The following is a 20,562-nucleotide window of genomic DNA, read 5'->3' as shown; positions in this document are numbered from 1 at the left end:
TGAGGAGTCTCTGCTGGTAGTGTTGTGTATGAGGGGGCAGTATACTGGCACTGTTTAAGGGACAATACTCTGCTGGCACTGTATGGGGTCACTCTGCTTAGTCTAATTATGGGGTCGCTCGCTGATAACTGAGGCTTCTTAGCTGTCCTTATGGGTGGGGTTTACATCGGAAAGAAATTCTCAAACCACATCTCAAATCTCCCTGTAGTTGATTCTAAAAACAGACAAGTATGGCTCAGAAAAACGGCTGCAAACAAATAACCATTGATGTGAATGGAAATGATCAAAATCTTTTTAGCTTTCTGCGATTATTATTTACATGTTTTATAAGACATGTTGCGCATCGTGTTATACACAGCAGGAGGCAACAGCACACATCTTATCACACAGGAAGAGGAAATACATCAGAAAGGGAAACGGGAAGAGGAAGAGCAGCCATGTCATACAGGAAATACAGGGAAGTGACATCATCACAGGAGGTAACGTATATCCTGTGTGCAGGGACCCCAGAAATATGATGACACTGACGTATCAGGGCTGATACATAGTAATGTTATGTTAATGTCATGTTATTATATATCATTACGTGTGTGTTTAGGCTGTGCTTATATATGTTAGTAGGTCGGACCAGAAGGATCGCGTGTTCTGTATACAAGCTCCAGATAAGAAGAACATGGATCAGCATATCAACACCAGCGCTCCTGGGACTGCCCTCCAACCACACAGCATTTCATCCGGATGATCGACTGTTCCGTAGTCCAAAACGTGGCTTCTAGGGTTCTATTCCTACAATGGAGGAAAAAGTCAATTATATATTTTCAGTAATTATTGTTACAATATCTCCATTAAGGAAATCTCATGTATGGAATATTTTTTTGTATCACCTTAACTTCTGGTTACACCTGAAATGCCCTATAAGGGTATTTACATATCATAGAGGGGGGTATCACGCTGGAGACCCTCTCTATGACCCAAATGGAAGCTCTGCGCCACCTCTGTCCAGAGGCTGTGTGTGGTATTGCAGCTTTTCTGTATTGAAATGTATAGGGCTAACTGTCCACACACCGCACATCACCTGTGGACAGGTGTGGCAATGTTTTTGGAAGACATCAGCTCTATTTTTCTAATTATGTACAACCCCTTTAATTAAATAATCTCTTTAGAGGTTTTTCTCCATCTCAGACGTTTATGTGATATCCACCTATGCGCATGCACGCAGCTCTCTCCGTTCTGTACTATGGAAGTTACACAAATAGTTCAACAGCGCTCAGCTGTTTCCGAAACTTGCATAGAACCGAATAGAGAGAGGGACGTGCGAGGCCTTTCCCAAGTCATTCTCCACCTGGAATCAGCACCCAAAATATCTATACTGGAGTGACATGCCTGTTATTAACGCTTTATACAAGCTCCCCACGTATAACAGACAGGGCCCTCACTGAGACTTTGTAGGGGCTCCTAGAGACAAATATATATTGATGTACAGACATTTTCCCCTCAGTTATTGTGCAGCAAGACCTCCCCACATATAACAGGCAGGACCCTCACTGACCCCCTGGACAGACACATAGGCCTGAATATATTTATATCTTTATATTTTCCATTATTCACCTGCAGGAAATGTTATTTTTAGAAATGGGGAGAAATACTTGGAATTGTGTTTTTTTAGTTTCTGATGTTATTTTTGTTACTTCTCAGGTATAAGGAGAAAAGTAACCGGCACATACAAGATGAGACGTGGATGAAGAAGGACTGTACCCCACCGGGAAAGAGCGGGCTGTCACTGGTATTACCATGGGGCAGATTTACTAAGGCCTCATGCACACGACCGTAGTGAGGTGCATTGACCGTGACTTGCGGCTCGGACAGCTGCGGAGTGTCACCCGCGGCCGCCCGCAAATCGCAGGCCGTGCATATGACCGCGTGCATTATTTTCTATGAGCCTGTACCACAAAACACGACCGTAATAAGACATGTCCATTGTTTTTGCGGTCCCGGTTCCTGGGCAATGCACGGACCGTGGAAACCACGGTCGTGTGCATGGGCCCATTGAAATGAATGGGGCCGCAATTCACCTGCAGATTTGCGGGTGAATTGCGGCTGCAAAAATAAGTTAGTGTGCATGGGGCCTAAAACTATGAGTTTTACACAGTGTAAACTGATACAAGGAAGTCAGAAACTGCGCCAAATTTATCACAGTGGTGCACGATGTATGATAGATTTTACTAGACATGTTAGGCTCTTTTCTCTTCCTTATACCACCTCTTGGTTGGCTTAGTTTAAGACACGCCCCTTTATTCTAGGCCACACCCCTTGTCAAGCACGCCACAAAATGTGTCTAAAACAATTAATAAATATGGCGCACAACATGTACGCCATAATTCTGCCTCAATTTGAATAGTAAATCTACCCTACTATAAATGTAATATAAATTTGGGGTTAGTATTCAGGGCATAGTCCCTATTTAAAGAATTGATAAGAGTCGGGAATCCTTCAGCTTAGTCCATTCTCTCTACTATCAGTCAGTACAGGGAGTAGTAGTACATATAAAACATTACATTGTCACCATGTCAGGTTTATTCTGCCTGCACTGACAGCACAAAGTCTTCATGGTGACTGCAGGACTGGAAGTCAAGGACCACCTCTATGATGTCCGCGGGACCTAATAGGGATATGGCGCTTTTTCCATTTATTTGTTTTTGTACTGTAATGAGAATATTATTTACATGCAGTATTTATTGCTAGGGGTATTTTTTTTCCCTGAAAATTATATAAAGAGCAAGTGGCGTAGGATTGGTTCAGACTGGTGACATCAAGACACAAATGTGACCTCAAGAATTTGTCAATGAGCTGATAATCCCGGTGCCAATTCTGGCTGCAAGTAATAATTTAAAGGGGCACACCTACCTCAAATACTGGCACAGTATAAGGTCATCAGGGTGACTGCAGGACTGGAATTAACGCTCTTTTATGAAAAGGGTGTTTTGCAATGTTCGGCACATGGCAGCTTTGTGTATATAGTAGTATATAGACCCTACTGCTCTGATTCTTCATACTATACCCTAATATAGCATAGTTGACAATATTTGGAATTTCTTTCTAGGGACACTTTGGTTTCAGATGGATTGAGACAGGACTTGACAGGGCGTACCTTTGACAAAACGTGGTTCATTGGGCATGGCTTGTCATGGGGCAGGTTTAGTGAGAATACACTTTGTGTACCAGATATTCCCTGTATTCTGTCCTCACTATAAAAACCTTGCAGTAAGGACAGTATAGATGGAGGGTATTGCCTGCAGAAGTGATCTAAGTAAGTATGGCACATGACCACTGTGGCCAGTGATTGACTAGTGCGATCATGTGCCGATACGGGACATCACTGGTCCAGCCTATGTAAACAGGCCGGCAGGGGATTGTGAACCGCCGGCACTGGAGTCGCAGAAAATTAGAAGGTGGGTATTTGCTAAATGGTGCAATTTTCAGCTTGAATTACAAATTTTATAATGCCTGGAAAACCCCTTTAATATCAAACCCTAAAATGTATTCAGACCCCCGGACAAATCACCTTTATGTACTTCCCGCTCCTTCAGCAGCACAGGGTCCCATTCGGCTCCGGACCCCACCTCTGCTGGCTGAGCCAGGAGCTGTTAGTGATATTGGCCTTTACATATTGGAGTAATCCAATAGATAACAGCCAATTTTTTTTAATAAAATCCTGCGATGTAGTTTGGGTGGGCACTGCGCCTTTGATTGCATGACAAATTTTTCTTGGAGTTCTCCTTTAAAAATTGGTAAGCGGCGGGTAATACAAATACTTCACACGTGGACGGTAAAGTAAAACCCATTTTATTTTGACTGTATTTCTGGACCGGACTGGTCCGGGACTAAACTTGACTGGTCCCTTCGTCAGGTTAAGATCAGATAAAGGGACCAGCCGTGCCAGAAACGCGTATTTAAATAAAATTCTACCATCGCTTGGCGCCCTATCTGTCCCCGTTTTGAAACCATTGTGTTAACTACATCTTAAAGTTGAGCAGATTTACTTGTGAATTTATTTATCTTAGTTGAACATAGAACGCACTATCTACCTACCTGGCAGACAAAGGGTCTTGGTGTGGGTCACGGGGAATATCTTCAAGAGAGCAACTCTTCACTAGGACATTTTATTTATTCTTGTTTCAGAACTGAAGGGAATGTACCGTACAACATCAGCAGGAGGAAGCCCTGGTGTCGAGAACGTCAGCCATGGAAAGGGATGTGCCAGATCAAGGTCTCTACGCTAGAGAGGCAGCAGATATGAACCACTAATGTCCATCTAAGAATGCCGGAACTTCATCTGTCCACACCTCCTCCTTCCCATCCACCACTGTCCAGAAGGGGTTTTTAAGATCTATCCAATTAAAAGACAACTGTCCAGAAGTCTTTGAAAATGAAGCCTTGTCCATGATTCGCAGGGCTGCGGTGAAGTACAATGGTTTTGGGTGTTTAATGGCAAGTCTCTTCAGATGCCCGGCAATGGACTTCCTCCCCTCGTCCTGTTTGGTAGGGTATCTGCACTCCCTTTCCTGTAGAACAGCTGCCTCTACAGATTCCCAAGGCCATCCATATTTTTTTCCTGTCTGGCTGATAGCAACACATGTCAATAAAAACATACCTCAATGTAATTATTGTATTTCTAATAAAAATGGATAGACAAATACATAAAAATAATTTGTTTTAATTCCAAAGAACTTTCATAAAATCTATATTATACATGTGTAATCAATTGTGGACATGGTCACTGATTCATTGAAGAATGAGTAGGCTGGGTAACCCGTGGAGTAACATCCAAACAAGAAAGACATCTTCCTTCTACAAAAACAGAGGTCATAATCAGGACGAACGTACACCACCATACAACAAAGTCCAGCAAAGAAATCCCCCAGCCTGAGACATACTGTACTCCGTGTCAGAAGAACAAGAAGCTACAAAAAAGAGAGACAACTGCATCCAGTCGATGTTCTTATCAACCAAGAGGTTCACAAGGTGAGAAGACTAATTTACATTTTTTTTCAAGGTATTACTCTAGGGAGCGCTCCTATTAACATCTTTTTCTCACACTGTATTTTCCTAAGGTACTGTATACATTTCACTCATTAATGCCGACCTAGCCAAGTGAGCACACAAAAAAGTTAGCCTGCGCACCCAAATAGAGTACCAACCATCTACATATCATGCCAATAAAGGAGTTTTGCCTTTGCATAGTGCTCCAAGGGGAGCACAATACAACTTCAATACTGCAAAAACCTAACCTGAACGTCACATCTGCACCTTCCTCTTCTTCTCTTTTGAAGATGTTAGTGTACAGAGTAGTAGGGGAATTGACCAGACATGATGTGCTGCCTCGTGGACTGTCCTATATTTCCAGAGCGAAGGAAAGATAGGTGGTCTGGCCAATTGTAGACTTCATCCCTAACATCTGACACAGACCAAAATAAGTATTCGGCACTCAAAGCTAAAGTTTTAAGAAATCTCAAGTGCGCCAAATACAGCGGTCAGCCGCCATTCAGAACGAAGCGCCAACTACTGGATGTACCAGCAACCAGAACGGCACAGTGCCTGATGAAGGTCATGTAATGACCGAAGCGTCGCACTAAGCCTCTGGCATCTACAACCACTTGAAAAAAATCAAGATTTCTTCTTTAAACTTCAGCTTTGTGTGCCAAATACTTATTTTGACTACGATTGGGTTGGGACCCTATTCGTGCACCTACATTGTCTAGTGCGTTCTGAACCACTACTTATCTGGCACAGACCATCCTGGAGCTGAATGTCTCTGAGGCTGCTCTTTCAAAGTTGCTAATGTAGCTCATCTGGGCTCCATAGACCCAACCTTTATATATGACTCCTAGAGAAATGGGTTAGTGAAAGAAAAAGGTAAAATTCAGATCCTGGAGGTCATTGAGTATGTCAACCTTTGGACCTTGATTGGCACCTATGCCATATTTTCAGAGTAATCCATCAGATGTCTCAAGAAGAACATTTTATGAGAAAAGGACAATGTTGATGAGATTGCAGGTCCTCCTGTTTCTAACTCACATAATTATTACCCAGCATCCAGGTAAATAGTGCATACAAAGTCCAGAAAAATAACCAGGCGACTGTCCAGATAAACATTGGATACAGCGCCCAGAAATGGTGCATTGTGCCCCGATAAATATTTCCTTAAAAGGAATGTCCGAGAAATTAACCCCTTCCCGCTCCTTGACGTACTATTACGTCATGGCAGCTGTATCGTTCGCGCTCCATGCCGTAATAGTACGTCTCGGGAGTAACGGCCGTTTCGGCCGTCCTCCCGACACATACAGGAGCTGTGACGCTGCTGTCTTGTTCAGCAGCTGTCACAGCTCCTACAGCGGGGACCGATCGCTGTGTCCCCGCTGATTAACCCCTTAAAAGCCGCGTTCTATAGAGATCGCGGCTTTTTAGGGGTTAAGCTGCCATCGCCGGCCTGCTACGCGATAGCGGCCGGCGATGGTGACTATGGCAACCGGACACCAAACAATGGCGTCCGGCTATGCCATAGACGGAAGCCTAGTGGGTCCTGACAACGTCAGGACCCACTATGCTTGCTGTCAGTGAGTAGCTGACAGTTCTAATACACTGCACTACGCATGTAGTGCAGTGTATTAGAATAGCGATCAGGGCCTCCTGCCCTCATGTCCCCTAGTGGGACAAAGTAATAAAGTAAAAAAAAAGTTAAAAAAAGATGTGTAAAAATAAGAAAATAAAAGTTTTAAAAGTAATAAAAGTAAAAGTCCCACTTTTTCCCTTATCAGGCCTTTATTATTAATAAAAATATATAAACAAACAAATAAACTATACATAATTGGTATCGCCGCGTCCGTAACGGCCTGAACTACAAAATTATTTTGTTATTTATCCCGCACGGTGAACGCCGTAAAAAAAAATATTAATAAACCGTACCACAATCACAATTGTTTGGTCACTTCACCTCCCAAAAAATGGAATAAAAAGAGATCAAAAAGTCGCATGTACCGAAAAATGGTACTGATGGAAAATACAGTTCGTTACGCAAAAAATAAGTCCTCGCACGGCTTTATTGATTGAAAAATAAAAACGTTATGGCTCTTAGAATAAGGTAACACAAAAAGTGAATGATTGTTTACAAAACGTATTTTATTGTGCAAACGCCATAAGACATAAAAAAAAACTATAAACATCTGGTATCGCCGTGATCGTATCGCCCCGCAGAATAAAGTTAATATATCATTTATAGCGCACGGTGAACGCTGTAAAAAAAAAAGTATACAAAAACAATAGTAGAATTGCTGTTTTTTAGTCACCACGCCACCTAAAAATGGAATAAAAACTGATCAAAAAGCCGCATGCACCCCATTAAAACTACAATGGATTCCTCAAGGGGTCTAGTTTCCAAATTGGGGTCACTTTTGGGGGGTTTCCAATGTTTTGGCACCACAAGACCTCTTCAAACCGGACATGGTGCCTAATAAAAAAGAGGGCTCAAAATCCGCTAGGTGCTCCTTTGCTTCGGAGGCCGGTGCTTCAGTCCATTACCGCCCGAGGGCAACATGTGGGATATTTCTCTAAACTGCAGAATCTGGGCAATAAGTATTGAGTTGCGTTTCTCTGATAAATCCTTTTGTGTTATAAAAAAAATGGTATAAAAAGAGTAAATTTCACCTCTACTTTGCTCTAAATTTCTGTGAAACACCTAAAGGGTTCATAAACTTTCTAAATGCTGTTGTGAATACTTTGAGGGGTCTAGTTTCTAAAATGGGGTGTTTGATAGGGGTTTCTAATATATGGGCCCCTCAAAGCAACTTCAGAAATGAACTGGAACCTAAAAAAATAAATAAATGAGGCAATACTTCGCTTCTTACATTATACTGATAATGAGCCGTGCCCACTCCGAGATGACCCCAGTTTTGACCGTTTGTATAAACGGAGACCCCTATTAGACCGTTCCAGTGCCCGGTTTTCCCAAGCATACACCCCCGAGAAGTGTTTTTCTATTGATGAGTCCCTGGTACATTTTAAAGGGAGGGTTCAATTCCGCCAGTACCTGCCGGGTAAGAGGGCAAGGTATGGCGTGAAGATGTATAAGCTGTGCGAGAGTGCATCAGGGTATACCTACAGGTTTAGGATATATGAAGGAAAGGCCACCCCCAAACCAGACTGCATCCTGGACTACAATAGGTACATGGGAGGGATGGACTTGTCAAATCAAGTCCTGAAGCCCTACAGCGCCATGCGGTGTAGTATAAGAAGCTGGCCGGGCACATCATACAGATGGCTTTGTACAATGCGTATGTGCTACGTCGATGTGCAGGCCAGAGGGGAACTTTCCTGGAATTTCAAGATCTAATCTTTAGGGACCAGGAAGGGGGGGCGCATCGTACCAGGGCAACACTTTCCAGGAGAAGGTCCCCAAACCGGTAGAAAGGGAAAGAGTCAAAAGAGGTGCAGAGTCTGCTATAAGAGGGGGATAAGGAAGAACACAATATACCAATGTGACACGTGTCCCGAAAAACCAGGGCTCTGTATAAAAGATTGTTTTAAAATGTATCATACATCCCTTGATTTTCAATTTACCCTGATGCACTCCGCACAGCTTACCCCCCTCATCTTTCCCTTCTGAGCCCTGCCGTATGCCCAGGCAGCTGATAACAGCCACATGTAGGGTATTGTCGTACCCAGGAGAACCCACATTACAATTTAAGGGGTGTATATCTCCGGTGGCGCATGCTGGGCACACTATATTGGACACTGAAATGGCATATACATATATAAAATTGCAAATCTCACACTGCACCATCTGCTGCGCATTATCTTTTACACAGTACCTGTGGGGTCAAAATGCTCACTACACCTCTAGATGAATGTCTTAAGGGGTGTAGTTTTTAAAATGGGGTCACTTCTCGGGGGTTTCAACTGTACTGGTACCTCAGGGGCTTCTGCACACATGACTTAGCACCAGAAAAGCTCCAGTAGGCCAAATGGTGGTCCTTTCCTTCTGAGCCCTCCCATGGGCCCAAAGGGCAGTTTATCACCACAAATGGGGTATTGCCGCACTAAGGACAAATTGGGCAACAAAATGGGGTATGTTGTTCCTTGTGAAAATAAGAATTTTGATCAAAAATGACATCTTATTGGAAAAAATATCATTTTTTTCATTTCACAGCCCAATTCAAATAGGTGCTGTGAAAAAACTGTGCGGTCAAAATGATAACAAAAACCATAAATGAATTCCTTGAGGGGTGTAGTTTCCAAAATGGGGTCACTTCTGGTGGGTTTCCATTGCTTTGATACCTCTGGGGCTCTGCAAATGCAACATGGCACCCGAAAACCAATGCAGCAAAATCTGGACTCCAACAAACACATAGCGCTCCTTTCCGTCTGAGCCCTCCCATGGGCCCAAACGGCAGTTTATCACCACAAATGGGGTATTGCCGCACTAAGGACAAATTGGGCAACAAAATGGGGTATGTTGTTCCCTGTGAAAATAAGAAATTTTGATCAAAAATGACATCTTATTGGAAAAAATATAATTTTTTTCATTTCACAGCCCAATTCAAATAGGTGCTGTGAAAAACCTGTGCGGTCAAAATGATAAAAAAACCATAAATGAATTCCTTGAGGGGTGTAGTTTCCAAAATGGGGTCACTTCTGGTGGGTTTCCATTGCTTTGATACCTCTGGGGCTCTGCAAATGCGACATGGCACCCGAAAACCAATCCAGCAAAATCTGGACTCCAACAAACACATAGCGCTCCTTTCCTTCTGAGCCCTCCCATGGGCCCAAACGGCAGTTTATCACCACAAATGGGGTATTGCCGCACTAAGGACAAATTGGGCAACAAAATGGGGTATGTTGTTCCCTGTGAAAATAAGAAAATTTGATCAAAAATGACATTTTATTGGAAAAAATATCATTTTTTTCATTTCACAGCCCAATTCAAATAGGTGCTGTGAAAAAACTGTGCGGTCAAAATGATAACAAAAACCATAAATGAATTCCTTGAGGGGTGTAATTTCCAAAATGGGGTCACTTCTGGTGGGTTTCCATTGTTTTGATACCTCAACGCCTCTTCAAACCTGGCATGCTGCCTAAAATATATTCTAATAAAAAAGAGGCCTCAAAATGCACTAGGTGCTTCTTTGCTTCTATGGCTTGTGTTTTAGTCCACAAGCGCAGTAGGGCCACATGTGGGACATTTCTAAAAACTGCAGAATCTGGACAATACATATTTAGTAGTGTTTCTCTGGTAAAACCTTCTCTGTTACTAAAAAAAAATTGAATAAAATTGAAATTCAGCAGAAAAAATGAAATTTGCAAATTTAATTTCCACTTTGCTTTAATTCCTGTGAAATGCCTGAAGGGTTAAAAAACTTTCTATATGCTGTTTTGAATACTTTGAGGGGTCTAGTTTTTAAAATGGGGTGTTTTATGGGGGTTTCTAATACATAGGCCCCTCAAATCCACTTCAGAACTGAACTGGCACCTTCAAAAAAAGGCTTTTGAAATTTTCTTAAGAATATGAGAAATTGCTGTTTATGTTCTAAGCCTTGTAACGTCCAAGAAAAATAAAAGAATGTTCAAAAAACGATGCCAATCTAAAGTAGACATATGGGAAATGTGAACTAGTAACTATTTTGGGTGGTATAACCGTCTGTTTTTCAAGCACATGCATTTAAATTCTGAAAAATGCTATTTTTTGTAAATTTTCTCTAAATTTTGCAATTTTTCACAAATAAAGACTGAATATATCGACCAAATTTTACCACGAACATGAAGCCCAAAGTGTCACGAGAAAACAATCTCAGAATCGCTTGGATAGGTTTAAGCATTCCGACGTTATTACCACATAAAGTGAAATATGTCAGATTTGAAAAATGGGCTCTGAGCCTTAAGGCCCAAACTAGGCTGCGTCCTTAAGGGGTTAAACTAGTTACATGGAATGTTTTGAAATGAAAAAAACAGCCATTACTCACCTGTTAAATCCCCTGCACCCATGATCTGGTGGTCAACCCGATGGGTTGATTGAAGAGACTACCCTACGTGGATAGACAACCGCTACAAAATTCTCACCCAAAAATTAAGATATGGAATAGGTTACCCCTTTCTATGTCAGATCGAATAGCCGTAATTAAAATGATAGTATTACCCCAGTTGTTGTATCCACTGATTAACAGTCCCATATGGATAGGAGAAAAGATGTTTAAATGCATAGAAAGTTTAACCCCTTCCCGACATTTGTCGTAAGTATACGACTTGGAAAGCCAGTGCTTCCCGCAAAATGTCATATACTTACGCCAAATGTTTGGCACCGGCTCAGAAGCTGAGTCGGTGCCATCATCGCCGGATCTCAGCTGTATCTGACAGCTGACATCCGGCTATAATGGCGGGGACCAAAATTAGCTTTGATCCCCGCCATTAACCCCTTCAATGCAGCGTTCAAACGTGATTGCTACATTTAAGCTGTTTGCAGCTCATCGGAACCACAGCAATGAAATTGCCGGGGTTCTGATGGCTGCAATAGCAACCGGAGGCCTAATACTGGCCTCCCAGTCTGCCTAGCATGGAGGCCGGTCAAGATCTACCCGGTGGAGCCTGATCGGCTTCCGTAGCCACCGGCAAGATGGCGCCGACTCAGGAGCTGATCTGGCGTCATCAGCGGTGGAGGTCAGCTGTATATTACAGCTGACATCCACATGAAATGGCAGGAACCGGAGCCAGCTCCGATCCCTGCCATTAACCCCTTTGATGCAGCAATCGAAAGAGATTGCTGCATCTTAGCGTTTGCTAGCAGATCGCCAGCCCTGACAGGCAATCAGGACTTGCGACTGCTGCTATGGCAACAGGAGACACAATGGCCTCCTGCTCTGCCATTACGGAAGCCGATTAGGCCCCGCCGGGAGGCGAAGCCTAATCGGCTTGCTGTCACTGAATAACTGACAGATCTAATACCTTGCACTACGTAGGTAGTGCAATGTATTAGAAAAAAACTAAAGCTGACAGTTGGACCGTGAAGTCCCCTAGTGGGACTTGAGAAAAAGTGCAAAAAAAAAAAAGTATAAAAAAAAACAGAAAAAAATAATAGTTAGAAAACAATAAAAGTTTCAAGTAATAAAATAAAACACAATCGCCCTTTTTCACTTATCAAGTCCTTTATTATTGAAAAATAATAATAAACCATACATATTTGGTATCGCAAGGACTGTAACGACCTCAGGTATCAAAATATTATATATTGCACACGGTGAACGACGTAAAAAAAATGTAAAAATCTTTACCAGTGTTTCTGTCTTTTGGTCACTTTGACCTACATATATTGGAATAAAAAATGATCAAAAAGTTGCACGTATCCAAAAATGGTACCTATAAAAACTATAGCTTGTCTCGCAAAAAACAAGCCCTCATACAGCTCCGGCGACAAAAAAGTAAAAAAGTTATTTTTCTCACAACTTGGCAACAGAAAAAATACATTATTTTTACAAAAGCAATTGTATTGTGCAAAAAGTTGTAAAACATAAAAAAGTGCTAGAAATTAGGTATCGCCAGAATCGTACGGACCCACAGAATAAAGTTAACATGTAATTTATAATGCTTGGTGAGCGCTGTATAAAAAAACCTAAAAAAAAACTATGCCAGAATTGAGTTTTTTTGTTTGCCTGGCCTCCCAAAAAATAGGATAAAAGGTGATCAAAATGTCGCATGTACCTCAAAATGGTACCAATAATAACTACAGCTCGTCCAGCAAAAAAACAGCCCTCATACCACTACGTCTATGAAAAAATAAAATTAGTTAAGGCTCGAATAAGTCAGGAAAGAAAAAATATGCAGTTGTGCCCGAGGGGAACATTTCTTCTGTTTCAAGAGGCGATTTACCAAGGACCTAAAATTAGGGAACCAGGAAGGGCAGGGCCCAAACATATCTACTGGAAGCAAGGGTGCCCGTATTATACCAGGACAACACTTTCCCAGCAAAATTCCCCAAACTGCAAAGGTGCGGAGTGTGGACCAAAAGGGGGATAAGAAAGGACGCCATATATCAGTGCGACACTGGCCTGTGCAGAAAGGATTGCTTCACAGCGTAACACACATCTATGGATCATTTTATTGTTTTTTTACCCCATTATTATGCAACCTGACTATGCCCCTGATGTACTCTGCCCAGCTTACATGTACCCCCACATTATAAATGGAAACACCAGCAATAATCAAACAAATCTACTACCAAGCAAAATCCGCTCTCAAAAAGCCAAATGGCGCTCCCTCCGCTCTGAACCCTAGAATGTGCCCAAACAGCAGTTTACTTCCACATATATGGCATCTTCATACCCGGGAGAACCCTTTTAACAATTTTTGGGGTGTGTGTCTACAGTGGCATAAGCTGGGCATGACATATTTGTCACTGAAATGGCATATCTAGGGAAAAATATAAATGCTTACTACACCCCCTAGATTAATTCCTCAAGAGGTGTAGTTTCCTAAATGGAGTCACTTTTTGGGCGTTTTCATTGTTTTGTCCCCTCAGGAGCTTTGCAAATGTGACATGGCCTCTGCAAACCATTCCTGCTAAATGTGATCTCCAAAAGCCAAATAGCGCTCTTTCCCTTCTAAGCCCTGCCATGTGTACAAACAGAAACTTATTACCACATGTGGGGTATTGTTTTACTCAGGAGAAATCGCTTTACAAATTTTGCAGTGCTTTTTCTCCTTCAGTCCTTGTGGAAATGAGAAAGAATTAGCTAAACCTACATTTTCTTTGAAAAAAATGTAAATTTTTATTTTCAGGGCCTAGTTCCAATAATTTCAGCAAAAACCTGTGGGGTCAAAATGCTCATTATACCCCTAGATAATTTCCTCAATGGGTGTAGTCTCCAAAATGGGGTCACTTGTGGGGGAGTTTCCACTGTTTTGTCCCCTCAGGGGCTTTGTAATTGTGACATGGCCTCCGCAAACCATTCCTGCTAAATGTGATCTCCAAAAGCCAAATAGCGCTCTTTCCCTTCTAAGCCCTGCCGTGTGTCCAAACAGCCACTTATTACCACATGTGGGGTATTTTTTTACTCGGGAGAAATTGCCTTACAAATTTTGAGGTGCTTTTTCTCCTTCAGTCCTTGTGGAAATGAGAAAATATTTGCTAAACCTACATTTTCTTTGAAAAAAATGTACATTTTTATTTTCAGGGCCTACTTCCAATAATTTCTGCAAAAAAAACTGTGGGGTCAAAATGCTCAATATACCCCTAGATAATTTCCTCAATGGGTGTAGTTTCCAAAATGGGGTCACTTGTGGGGGGTTTCCACTGTTTTGTCCCCTCAGGGGCTTTGTAAATGTGACATGGCCTCTGCAAACTATTCCTTCTAAATTTGAGCTCCAAAAGCCAAATGGCGCTCCATCCCTTCTAAGCCCTGCCGTGTGTCCAAACAGCCAATTATTACCACATGTGGGGTACTGTTTTACTCGGGAGAAATTGCTTTACAAATTTTGCAGTGCTTTTTCTCCTTTAGTCCTTGTGGAAACCTACATTTTCTTTGAAAAAATGTAGATTTTAATTTTCACGGCCTACTTCCAATAATTTCTGTAAAAAACCTGTGCGGTCAAAATGCTCACTATACCCCTAGATAATTTCCTTGAGGTGTGTAGTTTCCCAAATGGGGTCACTTTTGGGGGATTTTCACTGTTTTGGCACCGCAAGAGCCCTTCAAACCTGACATGGTGCCTCAAATATATTCTAATAAAAATAAGGCCCCAAAATCCTCTAGGTGGTCCTTTGCTTCTGAGGCCAGTGCTTCATTCCAGTAGCACGCTACGCCCACATGTGGGATATTTCCAAAAACTGCAGAACCTGGGCAATAAATATTGAGTTGCATTTCTCTGATAAAACCTTCTGTGTTATAAAAAAATTGTATTAAAAATTTATTTCTGCAAAATACTTTGCTTTAATTCCTGTGAAATGTCTAAAGGGTTAACCCCTTAGTGACCAGCCCATTTTAAGCCCTAATGACCAAGCTATTTTATTCGTTTTTCTATAGTCGCATTCAAAGAGCTATAACTTTTTTATTTTTTTCGTCTACATAGCTTTATGAGGGCTTGTTTTTTGCGGGATTAGTTGTACTTTTTAATAGCACCATTCTTGGGTACATATCATTTTTTTATTAACTTATTTGGGGGGTTTATAAAAAAAAAACTGAAATTCCGCCATTGTTCTATACGTTTTTAAATTGACGCCGTTCACTGTGCGACGTAAATAACATGTTACCTTTACTCTATGGGTCGGTACGATTACGGCGATACCACATATGTAGAGGTTTCTTATGTTTTACGACTTTTGCACAATAAAAACACTTTTGAACTAAAATTATTTGTTTTTGCATCGTTGCTTTCCAAGTGCCATAACTTTTTTATTTTTCCATCAATGTAGTGATTTTTTTGGGCTTGTTTTCTGCGGGACGAGACATAGTTTTAAATTGGTACTGTTTTGGGGTGCATGGGACTTATTGATTCATTTTTATTATGATTTTTTGGGGGGGCAATGGAAAAAAATTGCAATTTCGCCATTGTTTTTTGCGTTTTTTTTTTACGGTGTTCACTTTGCGGTTTAAATTACATATTAACTTTATTAATGGAGTCATTACGGTCGCGCCGATACCATATATGTGCACTTTTATTTATTTTTTACACTTTTACTAAATAAAACCACTTTTTATGGAAAAAAAATGGTTTTATTTATTTTTTTACTGTACTTTTTATTAATAATCTTTATTTCACATTGATTACTTCTTTTATTAGTCAACTAGGGGACTTTACTGTGCAATCTTCAGATCGCTGCTATAATGCTTTGGTATACTTCGTATACCAGAGCATTATTGCCTGTCAGTGTAAATCTGACAGGCAATCTGTTAGGACGTGCCTCCGGCGCGTCCTAACAGGCATATGTCCAGGGCAGACCTAGGGGCTTTTATCAAGCCCCCGGCTACAATGACACCCTATCGGAGACCCGCGATTGCATTTGCAGGCCGCCGATGGGTGACAGGGGGAGCTCACTCCCTCTGTAAACAAAGTTAAATGCCGCGGTCACTATTGACGGTGGCATTTAACGGGTTAAACGGCCGCGATCGAAGTAAACTTCGATCGCGGGCGTTGGAGCAGGAGCTCAGCTGTCATCAGACAGCTGAGCCCCAGCTCCAGCCTGCACGGGAGACCCGTGCAAGACTTAGACTAGGCTCACGTGAAAAGGCGTCAGCCTAGCCTAAGGCCCCTTAGTGACGAACGTAAAAAGGCATATTGTTGGTCACTAAGGGGTTAAGACATTTTCTAAATGCTGTTTTGAATACTTTGAGGGGTGAAGTTTTTAAAATGGGGTGACTTTTTGGGGGTTTCTAATATATAAGGCTCTCAAAGCACTTCACAACTTAAAGAGGCTCTATCACCAGATTATCAAATCCCTATCTCCTATTGAATGTGATGGGCGCTGCAATGTAGAAAACAGTAACGTTGTTATTTTTTTTTAAAACGATAATTTTTGCCCAAGTTATGAGCAATTTTATATTTATGCAAATGAGCATTTCAATGGACAACTGGGCGTGTTTTCTCGTATTTCCAACTGGGCGTGTATTGTGTTTTTACCAACTGGGCAAGTATTGTGTTTTTACCAACTGGGCGTTGTGAATAGAAGTGTATGACGTTGACAAATCAGCATCATACACTTCTCATCGTTCCAACCCAGCTTCTTTCACTGCAGAAATACAGCGTGACGTCACCCACAGGTCCTTCAACCTTGTCGTCGGACAAAGAAGATACATCGGCTCCAGGCGTCCAAAAGGTTAATATGCTCGTCTCTAGGGAGTTTGCTATGCTTACCTGCACATACCCTGCACTGTACTCCCTGACGCCTGGTGCTGATGTGTCTTCTCTCTTCCGACGCCAAGGTTGAAGGACCTGTGGGTGACGTCATCATTCCAAGCCGGCTTCTTTCACTGCAGACACAGCGTGACGTCACCCACAGGTCCTTCAACCTTGGCGTCGGAAGAGAGAAGACGCATCCGCTCCAGGCGTCAGAGTACAGTTGAATTTGCAGCAGCATCACCATGTGCAGGTAAGCATAGCAAACTCCCTAGAGACGAGCATATTAACCTTTTAGACGCCTGGAGCCGATGTATCTTCTTTGTCCGACGACAAGGTTGAAGGACCTGTGGGTGATGTCACACTGTATTTCTGCAGTGAAAGAAGCTGGGTGGGAACGATGAGAAGTGTATGATGCTGATTTGTCAGCGTCATACACTTCTATTCACAACGCCCAGTTGGTAAAAACACAATACACGCCCAGTTGGTAAAAACACAATACACGCCCAGTTGGAAATATGAGAAAACACGCCCAGTTTTCCATTGAAAAGCTAATTTGCATAAATATAAAATTGCTCATAACTTCGGCAAAAATGATCGTTTAAAAAAAAAAAAAAAAGGTTACTGTTATCTACATTGCAGCGCCCATCACATGCAATAGGAGAAAAAATAGCCTTTTGAAATTTTCCTGAAAATGTGAGAAATTGCTGCTAAAGTTCAAAGCCTTGTAACGTCCTAGAAAAATAAAAGGATGTTCAAAAAAATGATGCCAATCTAAAGTAGACATATGGGGGATGTTAATTAGGAACAATTTTGTGTGTTATAACTGCCTGTCTTACAAGCAGATACATTTAAATTGAGAAAAATGCTTATTTTTTGCAATTTTTTTGCTGCATTTTGGTATTTTTTACAATTAAATACTGAATATATCGAGCAAATTTTGCCAGTAACTTAAAGTCCAATGTGTCACGAGAAAATAATCTCAGAATCACTTGGATAGGTGAAAGCATTCCGACGTTATTACCACATAAAGTGACACATGTCAGATTTGAAAAATGAGGCTCTGTCAGGAAGGTCAAAAGTGTTCAAAGAGGGAAGGGGTTCATGAGGGAGCTAATTTGGAGAGGAAGGAAACCCAGGATAAAGTTAAAATACTTGATGGATAGAGGAGAAGAGGGTGGACTGGCAGTACCTGACTTGAGAATATATTTTTTGTCAGGACAGTGGAGAAATATTTTGAGTGAGAAACAATCTCCGTTTATACAAAATATTAGTAAGTCTAGTAGGGGCCATCTTCAGAATATACTTGAGATAATAGAGTCTCGGCAATTGAGAAATTGTAAGGAGTATCCAACAATATATATGATGCATGAAATTGGGGTTAAATTAAGAAAAATGTTTCATTTAAAGGGAGCATTGAGCTTCACAATATTATTTGTCAACTTTAATATATTAGAGGTTAATAAAATAACTGATTGGAGTGGATGGTCCAAATATGGACTCAGGTTGGTTAGACATTTTTTTTTTCTAATGGCAATCTGAAAGATTGGGATACACTGAGTACAGAATTGAATATTCCTTCACATATGAGATGTAAATATTTGCAATTACATCACGCGGTGAGTGTGACTCGGGATAAAACTTTATTCCATTTGGAGTTTTCTGACTCGTTATGGAACTTATATCAATTTGGGAAGGGAAAAGGTTTACTATAACGGATTTATAAGAAATTAAAATGGGGGTCTAGAGGGGAGGGGAATCAAAGAGGAAGGGGGGAGTGGGAATATCTTTTTGGGATAATAGATGACAATGAATGGAGAAAAATAAGCAGATGCACTGGTAAATTTTAATTGAATAGGTCCCATAGAATGACATAATATTTTATTATACACTGTTTGTATTTAACGCCAAAGAAAATTAAAAGGTTTACGGGAAAAAATTGCGGGAAATGCATCAGATGTGGGATATCTGAGGCAGATTTCTCGCACTTGTTTTGGAATTGTCCTATGGTTCACCAATTCTGGGTAAGCTTGGCACAGCATAATACTAAGGAATATAAACATGGAGTTTGGATATTATAATAGCAAAAATAAAAACTTTACATTTGAACAACTATGGGAACCATGGATCAAGAGCATGACAGATGAACAAAGGGTTATGTTCAACTCAAGGATGACAATTGGGTAAAGATGTGAGGGTGGTCGGAGAGCTACGTATGGGAGAGAGTTGAAGGTTTTTTTTAAAATTAATAATACATATGTATACGCCTAAAATGTACTTTGTTATGTATAAGAAAGGTTTTTGTATTAGGATTAGGTTGGGGGAGGGGTCGGGATTGTTTTTTGTTATATGTATTAATATCTTATTGGAATGAGAATTAAAAAAAAAACAGAATCACACTCTGTTTCCGCTTACCTGGATTCTGGAGCGGCTGCGAATTTCATCCAACAGGCCTTAGTAGACCGTCTCTATTTGCCCACGACGCCTTTGGAGAAACCTCCAGCTGTCGCTTCTGTGAATGGTCAACCTCTGCCAGACCCAATTCTTTCCATTACTGAACCTAGTGAAAACATGCCGTTCATCCATGTGAACACTGCAGCCAATCACTGGTCTCAGCGGTCATGTGCTGTACATGCTAGCATCACTGCTGAGCTCAATGACTGGCTGCAGTGGTCTTGTGGATGTACGGCATATGTCTAATGTATGAGTGGTGTGTACAGCATGTATCCTATGTGTGACTGGCCTGTACAGCATGTATCCTATGTGTGAGTGGTGTGTGCAGTATGTATCCTATATGTGAGTGGCGTGTACAGCATGTATCCTATGCGTGAGTGGCGCATGCAGCATGCATCCTATGTGTGAGTGGCGTGTGCAGCATGTATCCTATGTGTGAGTGGCGTTTGCAGCATGTATCCTATGTGTGAGTTTCGTTTGCAGCATGTATCCTATGTGTGAGTGGCGTGTACAGAATGTATCCTATGTGTGAGTGGTGTGTGCAGCATGTATCCTATGTGTGAGTGGCGTGTACAGCATTTATCCTGTGTGTGAGTGGCGTGTACAGCTTGTATCCTATGTGTGAGTGGCGTGTACAACATGTATCCTATGTGTGAGTGGCGTGTACAGCATGTATCCTATGTGTGAGTGGCGTGTGCAGCATGTATCCTATCTGTGAGTGGTGTGTACAGCATGTATCCTATGTGTGAGTGGCGTGTGCTGCATGTATCCTATGTGTGAGTGGTGAGTACAGAATGTATCCTATGTGTGAGTGGTGTGTGCAGCATGTATCCTATGTGTGAGTGGCGTGTACAGCATGTATCCTATGTGTGAGTGGCGTGTACAGCATGTATCCTATGTGTGAGTGGTGTGTGCAGCATGTATCCTATATGTGAGTTGTGTGTACAGCATGTATCCTATGTGTGAGTGGCGTGTACAGCATGTATCCTATGTGTGAGTGGCGTGTGCTGCGTGTATCCTATGTGTGAGTGGCGTTTGCAGCATGTATCCTATGTGTGAGTTTCGTTTGCAGCATGTATCCTATGTGTGAGTGGCGCATGCAGCACGTATCCTATGTGTGAGTGGTGTGCACAGCATGTATCCTATGTGTGAGTGGCGTGTACAGCATTTATCCTGTGTGTGAGTGGCGTGTACAGCTTGTATCCTATGTGTGAGTGGCGTGTACAACATGTATCC

At 41.6% G+C, this 20,562-nt stretch overlaps 1 long non-coding RNA gene across 1 annotated transcript; it reads left to right on the top strand.

The window, feature by feature from the left end:
* The first annotated feature begins 225 nt into the window (after positions 1 to 225).
* On the top strand, positions 226 to 4,649 carry LOC142657271 (uncharacterized). The gene is made up of 4 exons (XR_012849867.1): positions 226 to 479; positions 619 to 821; positions 1,696 to 1,783; positions 4,180 to 4,649. It is a non-coding gene; the product is annotated as an uncharacterized LOC142657271 (long non-coding RNA).
* Positions 4,650 to 20,562: the final 15,913 nt, after the last annotated feature.

The sequence above is a fragment of the Rhinoderma darwinii genome, chromosome 7, assembly GCF_050947455.1.
Source record: "Rhinoderma darwinii isolate aRhiDar2 chromosome 7, aRhiDar2.hap1, whole genome shotgun sequence".
Lineage (NCBI taxonomy): Eukaryota > Metazoa > Chordata > Amphibia > Anura > Rhinodermatidae > Rhinoderma > Rhinoderma darwinii.
The sequence above is the reverse complement of the archived record's forward strand: the minus strand, read 5'-3'. Positions and strand labels throughout refer to the sequence as shown.